This window comes from Mandrillus leucophaeus, unplaced genomic scaffold (assembly GCF_000951045.1).
Source record: "Mandrillus leucophaeus isolate KB7577 unplaced genomic scaffold, Mleu.le_1.0 Scaffold504, whole genome shotgun sequence".
NCBI classification, from domain to species: domain Eukaryota; kingdom Metazoa; phylum Chordata; class Mammalia; order Primates; family Cercopithecidae; genus Mandrillus; species Mandrillus leucophaeus.
In genome coordinates, this window is record NW_012105410.1 from 1,129,873 (window position 1) to 1,138,273 (window position 8,401).

Consider the following 8,401-nt stretch of genomic DNA (forward strand, 5'->3'; position numbering starts at 1 on the left):
AAAAAAAAAAAAAAAAAAAAAAGAGAAGAGTAGCCTCATAGCGAGGGATGCTGAATGATGCTTTTACTCTCAGCAGAACACAGGGGCTGGTTCAACTTCAGGCTTGGAAGCTGCTCCCAGATGAGTGAGATTTCCATCTCCTCAGGCAGCTGCTAGGCAAAGGATGCAGGCAAATTAAGGGACCCACTTGAGAGGCCTCTTCCTCACCTCTCCTGGGTGAGTTGTAGTTGCAGCAGTGCAAACCATATAGAGAACAAAAGCTGGCATCCTGCTGTCTAGCCCAATTCCATCTGAAGGTCACGGCCATCATCCCTACCCACCCTCCCCCGAGGAAAGATGGATTAAGATGAAATGAAAATCAGAAGAAAAGAATTTCATCTCCGAAAGGCTGAGCAGTGAGATTGCCTAACAATACGACAGTCTGAAAACCTCAATCAATGCAGAGAACTGAGTTGCTAAAAACAAACAGCTCTTTATGCTCTGAGCTGTTTGGAGCAAAGAGCCAGCAAAGAGGCAAAAAGCAGCACATTCATCCTGCTGTTCTAGGAATTATGTCCGCCATGCCTGTTAGAATTCAATCCAAATCAACAAGTCTTTATTCAGTGCCTACTGCGCCAGATACTAGGCAAGATCTTAGGCTTAGACCACTAATGAAGACAGAAACAATCCTTGCCTTACAGAGCTTAGAGTCTAATAGAAAAGACCAATAATAGTCAAGTAATTATAGAGCAAGAAGTGCATGTTATGAAAGGGCAGTTAAATACCTTTTACTTCTTCTAATGTATAACATAAAGACCTAACTTAATGAGGTTCCCTGAAGAAGTAATATTCGAGACATAAGAAAACAAACAAAAAATAAAAAATAAATAAATAAAGAGGCTAGGCGGGGTGGCTCACGCCTGTAATCCCAGCACTTTGGGAGGCCGAGGCGGGTGGATCACGAGGTCAGGAGTTCAAGACCAGCCTGGCCAAGATGGTGAAACCCCATCTCTACTAAAAATACAAAAATTAGCTGGGCGTGGTGGCAGGCGCCTGTAATCTCAGCTACTTGGGAGGCTGAGGCAGGAGAATTGCTTGAATCCGGGCAGTAGAGGTTGCAGTGAGCCAAGATCGCACCACTGCACTCTAGCCTGGGCGATAGAGCAAGACTCCATCTCAAAATAAAAAAAGATGGCATCTAAGAAAAAGGTAGAGGCTAGTTAGATGAAGAGAGGAAGAGTATATGCAAAGGTCCTGAGGTGGAAAGGGACAAAAACAAAGCCAGTGTAACTGGAAGTAGAGGGAGGTGGGGAGGGAAGTATGAAAGAGGCAAGGCAGGCCCTGGAGCACCTAGGAAGCTACATGAGAAACTTTTATTGTGATCCTAAGGGAGTAGGAAGCCATCAAAGGATTTCAAGCAGAAGAGTGACATAATCATATTTCCATCTAGAAAGATCACCCTAAATGCTGTGTGGAGAACCGGTTAGAAGAATAGAGAATCAGGAAAAAAAGTAGGTTTAACTCCAGAACTTGCCACTTACTAGGTGTAGGACTATGGGCAAGCTTCTATAATAATAGTAATAGCAATAGTAATAATAATAGCAGCCAACAGTTGCTGGACATAGTTCTAGATACATTATACATAATAGCTCCCTTAATTTTCACTGTAGCCTTTTAAGGTAGGTGCTTTTAGCAATCCCATTTTACAGATGAGGAAACCAAGACACAAAGAAGTTAAGCAAAGTGCCCAATGTCATACAGTAAGAATGCAGTGGAGCAAGAGTAAAGCTCAGGCAGTCTGGCTCCGGCGTTGATACTTTGATCTACTATGTACAAGGTGTTTGAGTTAAATAATACACGAAAAATGTACTTAGCTTGTTCAGAGTGATTCACTGATAGTCGGTGCTCAACAAATGTAACTGCCTTCCTGTTTTCACTCAAATGCAGCCAGGGCATTTTACAGTTGCGTTTTTTAAAGAAACTTTTTTTTTTTTTTTGGACTACATAGTTTTTAAATTTATAATCCGGGAGTATACAATCATGCAGCACTGACCACTTAGCCAGATGTAAAATAAACTAGCTTCTTACCACAACTACCCTATAAACATTGCAACTACGCTGGGCACGGTGGCTCATACCTGTAATCCTAGCACTTTGGGAGGCCAAGGTGGGCGGATCACTTGAGGTCAGGAGTTTGAGACCAGCCTGGCCAACATAGTGAAACTCCGTTTCTACTAAAAATACAAAAATTAGCCAGGCGTAGTCCCAGCTACTCAGGAAGCTGAGGCTTGAGAATCGCTTGAACCCAAGAGTCAGAGGCTGCAATGAGCCGAGATCGTGCCACGGCACTCCAGCCTGGGCGACAGAGCAAGACTCTGACTCAAACAAACAAACAAACAAAACATTGAAACTATTTCCTCTAAAATGACCCTAATCTTATGTGAACACACCAACTGTGGGGGAACCAGAAACCTAGCTACGTGGCAAAAGTAAAAGCCAACGGGAAAACAGCACTTCCGCGGTTAGTTGATGAAAAGCAGGAAATTCAGTGCCCTTCACTGTAAAAGCAGCATCTCTAAAAACAGTCCTAAAAATTTCAAACACTATTCCAAGGAACTGACCCCACTGTAGGTATGATAGTAACATTCTGTGAATGACATTTAATGTTCTTTGCCACCAACTTTTAAGAAGCTATCTCTAATTCCTGTCAGATGAAAAAAATTCTGAATTATTGCAACAATAAAATTAGTAACAGAATGTTTACAATATGCCAGTGTCTGTGCTAAGTGCTGTCAAGTACCATCTTGTTTCATTTTCAGAGCTCAAAGAAACAGAAAAAATTATCATCCTCATTATATAGAAGAGGAAACTGAGGCTCAGAATTTCCCAAGGTCGTATTGCTAATAACTGATAGAACCAGAATATGAATGCCAACAGTTTGATTCCAGAGCTTGTACTCTTTTTTACTGTTTAATTTTTGTGGGTCCATAGCAGGTATATATATTTATAGGGTATATGGGATATTTTGATACAGGACTACAATGCATAATAATCACATCAGGGTAAATGGGATATCCATCATCTCAAGCATTTATCTTTTGTGTTACAAACAATCCAACTATACTCTTTTAGTTATCTGTAAATGTACAATTAAATTATCGACTATAGTCACCCTGTTGTGCCATCAAATATTAGATCTTTTTCAATCTTTCTATTTTTTGGTACCCATTAACCATCCCCACTTCTCCTCGAGCCCCCACTGCCCTTCCCAGCCTCTGGTAACCATCATACTACTCTCTATCTCTATGGGTTCAATTGTTTTTAATTTTAGCACCCACAAAAAAATGAGAACATGAATGTTTGTCTTTTTGTGCCTGGCTTATTTCACTTAACATAATAACCTCCAGTTCCATCTATGTTGTTGCAAATGACAGGATCTCATTCATTTTTATGGGTGAATAGTATTGTGTATATGTACATTTTCTTTATCCATTCACCTGTTGACAGACACTTCAGTTGCTTCCAAATCTTGGCTATTGTGAATGGTGCTGCAAGAAACACAGGAGTGCAGATACCTTTTCGATATACTGATTTCCTTTCTTTGGGGTTTATACCTAGCAGTGAGATTGCTAGATCATATGGTAGCTCTATTTTTAGTTTTTTGAGGAACTTCCAAACTGTTCTCCATAGTGGTTGTACTAATTTTCAATCCCATCAACAGTGTATAAAGGTTCCTTTTTCTCCACATCCTTGTCAACACTTGTTATTGCCTGTCTTTTGGATAAAAGCCATTTTAACTGGGGTGAGATGATAGCTCACTGTAGTTTTGATTTGCATTTCTCTGACCGTCAGTGATGTTGAGCACTTTTTCATATGCCTGTTTGCCATTTGTACATCTTCTTTTAAGAAATGTCTATTCAGATCTTTTGCCCATTTTTAAATTAGATTATTAGATATTTTTTGCTATAGAGTTGTTTGAGCTCCTTACATATTCTGGTTATTAATCCCTTGTCAGCTAGATAGCTTGCAAATATTTTCTCCCATTCTGTGGGTAGAGCTTGTACTCTTAACCACATATTACTTCAAGTACGGTCCATAGACAAGCTGCCAGTGAACAGCCTAATTGTCATTGGTCCACGAGAAATGTGCAACCAGTCACTAAACAAACCATTTGATTCAGTCACGTTTTTTTCTTAATATCAAGACTTTCCTAATGAAGGAAACAAATTATTAATGTATATTTTGGCATAAGCTCCTGACATCTTCTCAGAATGGTACTTTGAGAAGCACTACTGTAAATTACTATGCTACTCAGCCTCTTTGAGCTGTAATTGCAGTTTGTCTTTCACATTATGTTACAATTATGTTTCTTGGTGTGTATGTACATGCATGTATGTGTGCATTCACTCTGTGTGTGTGTGTGTTCCCTGAAACTAGGAGGTTCACCTTAGTATCTCCCAGAATGTCTAGTGCAGTGCTCACCACATAGCAAGAAGAGGCTCAATCAATAGTTTTTTAATTAATTCATTAAAAGGACTTTTATTAATTTAGGAAATGTATACCACACAATTGGATTGTATAGTGATACTCAAGAACCTGTCATTCTTTCAATCATGACGGAATGTCTCCCATATGGCAGGCCTTGCAGTGGGTGCTAAAGAAATAAAGAACACAGTCCCCATCCAGAAGGAACGCACTGTCAGAGGGAAGAGAAACTGCCACAGGAATAGATCATTCAAGACCAGAGCACTAAGTGACATGAGGTATGTGTCAAGTGCTGAAAGAGGAACCAACTCTCTGGGGCATCAGAAAGAGATAAAGCACATTTTTAGGTTTAAAAGAATTGAAGTACTGTCACTATGAGAGCTAAAGTCACAGCTTATTATCAAACCTTCTAAAGAACATTTTTTAGCACAGTTGTACTCTAATGTATAAAGGTTTAAAAGTTCAAATTTGGCTGAAGGACTTAAAATAAGACCCTATATAACTGAAAATACTTGTCAGGCAGAACTGGGTTTAAATCCAGGCAAGTTACTGGTTCTGTGCTTTTGGCCTTTCTAAGCCTTGATTTCCACATATGTTAGATGGGAATATATTAATATCTAATGAGTAAGAAAGTATAATTTTTGTTTGTCAAATATGGCAGCACCCAGTGGCGGTGTGAACTGGGAGGAGGTTGCCCAGTTCCACGAATTACTCAAAGTGATGAGGACAGCTGATGACAGAATAGTACATAAACTAAACACTAAGGTTCCAATAGCTTCCTTTATAGGGAAAACTATGCCAGCCAAACCTGTAAACAAATTTAGGGGTCTTTGATGGCAGCTCTTGCCAGTAGGAACAGAGTCATAAAAAATTGTATAGCCCAGACCTCAGAAGTAGTAAAAAAACCTCCGAGAAGACAGAGAAAATAATTTGGACTATTTAACGTTATTAAAGCAACCTGGAAAAGAGCAGACAAAGTTGAAATGGATGCAGTCAGAACCAAATGTTGAAGAAGTGGTAAAAGACAAAGGCTAGAAGGTATTTAATAAACAGTGCCAAATTCACTTCAAGCCTCCAAAGAATGAATAAAGAAAGAGAGATACTTTTTTTTTAAAGGACTGGGTCATGTCATAAGAGGTAAGTATGATAGATATCAAGAGGGCAGGCTTCCTAGGATGATCTGTGAACCAACAGTCCAAGACCTTTTGTTGATTTCAGCCCCACTTAGCCAAGACCTCAAGTACAAATAATTCTGGCAGTTATGGAGTAACCAACTGCTATTTTATAATGATTCTGTAAAAAAAAAAAAAAGTTTTGTTATTAAAATAATTTTCTGACTCAGTGTAAAAAAAAAAAAAGCAAGTATCTTTGCCATACCCACATACTATGTCATATACGACCTTGCCACAGTGACAGACTACCTAAGCTACATTTTTGTTGTTGTTGTTTTTAAGACAGGCTCTCTACTTTGTCGCCCAGGCTGGAGTGCAGTGGCACGATCTCAGCTCACTGCAACCTCTGCCTCCTGGGCTTAAGCAATATTCCTGCCTCAGCCTCCCAAGTGGCAGGAACTACAGGTGTACACCACCAAGCCAGGCTAATTTTTGTATTTTTTATGTAGAGACAGGATTTCACCATGTTGCCCAGGCTGGTCTCAAACTCCTGAGTTCAAGCGGTCCGTGCTCCTCAGCCTCCCAAAGTACTGGGATTACAGGTGTGAGCCACTGTGCCCAAGTCTTGATTTCTTATAAAATCAAACATACACTTCACTTACCATTTGACCCAACAATCATACTCCTAGAGAAATGAAGATGTGTGTTCTCACAAAACCTCGTACATATTCATAGTGGTTTTATTATTTATAATTGCCAAAAACTGGAAGCAACACAAATGTCCTTCAATCAGGAAAGGAATAAACTGTGGTACATCCTTTCAATGAAACACTATGCGCAACAACAACAAAAAAAAACTACTTGCAGGCAACAACGTGATTGAATCTCAAATACAGTATGCTAAGCAAAAGAAGAATCAAAAAGAAAAATACTACATGATTTTATTTGTACGGAATTCTGAAGAAGGCAAAACTATAAGGACAGAACATAGATAAGAAGTTGCCGCTGGGCGCAGTGGCTCACACCCGTAATCCCAGCACTTTCGGAGGCCAAGGCAGGCAGATCACCTGAGATCAGGAGCCTGAGACCAGCCTGGCCAACATGGCAAAACCCCATCTCTGCTAAAGATAGTCGGGTGTGGTGGGGAACGTCTGTAATCTCAGCTACTTGGGAGGCTGAAGCAGGACAATCACTTGAACCCAGGAGACAGAGGTTGCAGTGAGCCAAGATTGTGCCACTGCACTCCAGCTCAGTCCCAGCTATTTGAGGGAGGCTGAGGCAAGAGAATCACTTGAACCCAGGAGGTGGAGGTAGCAGTGAGCCGGGGTCACGCCACTTCATTCCAGCCTGGGTGACAGAGCAAGACTCTGTCTTCAAAATTTAAAAAAAAAAAAAAATTACGAAGGGAAGGAATTTCTACCCATGGGATTTAATGTTACTTAAGGAAAACCAGAGAGCATCCTATACTGTGTGAAATACTGAGATATGTAAAGAGCCCAGAATGGAGAAGGTAGGTAGGCAGTAAATGTTACTTCCCTCTCCTACAGTTTTCCAACAAATCCAAAAAATACATAAAAGCAGAGCAGATAAATAATATCTAAATGGAGAGATAAACTATGTTAATGAATCAGAAGACTCAATATAAACAATTAAGATTCAATTATTCCCAAATTGATCTACAGATTCAAAAAAAATCCCATCAGACTCTTTTTTTTTGATATGGAGTCTCGCTCTGTTGCCCAGGCTGGAGTGCAGTGGCCTCTGCTCACTGCAAGCTCCGCCTCCCGGGTTCACGCCATTCTCCTGTCTCAGCCTCCCAAGTAGCTGTGACTACAGGGGCCTGCCACCATGCCCAGCTAATTTTTTGTATTTTTTTTAGTAGAGACGGGGTTTCACCACGTTAGCCAGGATGGTCTCGATCTCCTGACTTCGTGATCCGCCCACCTCGGCCTCCCAAAGTGCTGGGATTACAGGCGTGAGCCACCGTGCCCAGACTCTTTTCTGTAGAATCAACAAGCTAATTCTAAAAATTTTTATGGAAAACCAAAGGACCTAGAATAGCCAAAGTAGTTTTGAAAAAGAAGAACAAAGAGTCAGTAATCAAACTACACTAATCAAGACAGTGTGTACAGGTGTAAGCATATATGTAACAGAATAGAGCATAGAAACAGACCCATATATACATGGTCAACTGGCTGTCAACAAAGATGCTCAGATAATTCAGTGGAGAAAGAAAATCTTTTCAACAAATGGTGCTGGAAACAATTGAATATTCATAAGCCAAAAACAAAAAAACAAAAAACCTTTGACCCACTATATACAAAAATAATTCAAAATGGATCACAGACCTAAATACAATACTTAAAACTATAGAACTTCTAGGAGAAAACATAGGAAAATGTTTTTTTGCGACTGGGTCAGGCAAAGATTTCTTAGATATAAAAGCAAAAGCAGAAACCATAAGAGAAAAAGATTGTTAAACTGAACTTCATTAAGTTTAACTTCTACTCTTCAAAAGACATACTGTTAAGAGGACAAGATAAGTCATAGACAGGAAGAAAATATTTGCAAAACACATATCTGCAAAGGAACTGGTGGCCAGGTGCAGTGACTCACACCTGTAATCCCAGCACTTTGGGAGGCCAAGGCGGGTGGATCATTTGTGGTCAGGAGTTCGAGACCAGCCTGGCCAACATGGTGAAACCCCATCTCTATTAAAAATACAAAAATGGGCCAGGTGCGGTGGCTCACGCCTGTAATCCCAGCACTTTGGGAGGCCGAGGCGGGCGGATCACGAGGTCAGGAGATCGAGACCATCCTGGCTA

At 40.3% G+C, this 8,401-nt stretch overlaps 1 protein-coding gene and 1 pseudogene across 1 annotated transcript in view; one reads left to right on the forward strand and one right to left on the reverse strand.

Annotated features, from left to right (window-relative positions):
* MRPL48 (mitochondrial ribosomal protein L48) overlaps positions 1-8,401 on the reverse strand; it is an 84,332-nt gene that overhangs the window by 8,388 nt on the left and 67,543 nt on the right. The gene's annotated exons all lie outside the window — the stretch shown is intronic.
* On the forward strand, positions 5,119-5,553 carry LOC105551058 (annotated as a pseudogene).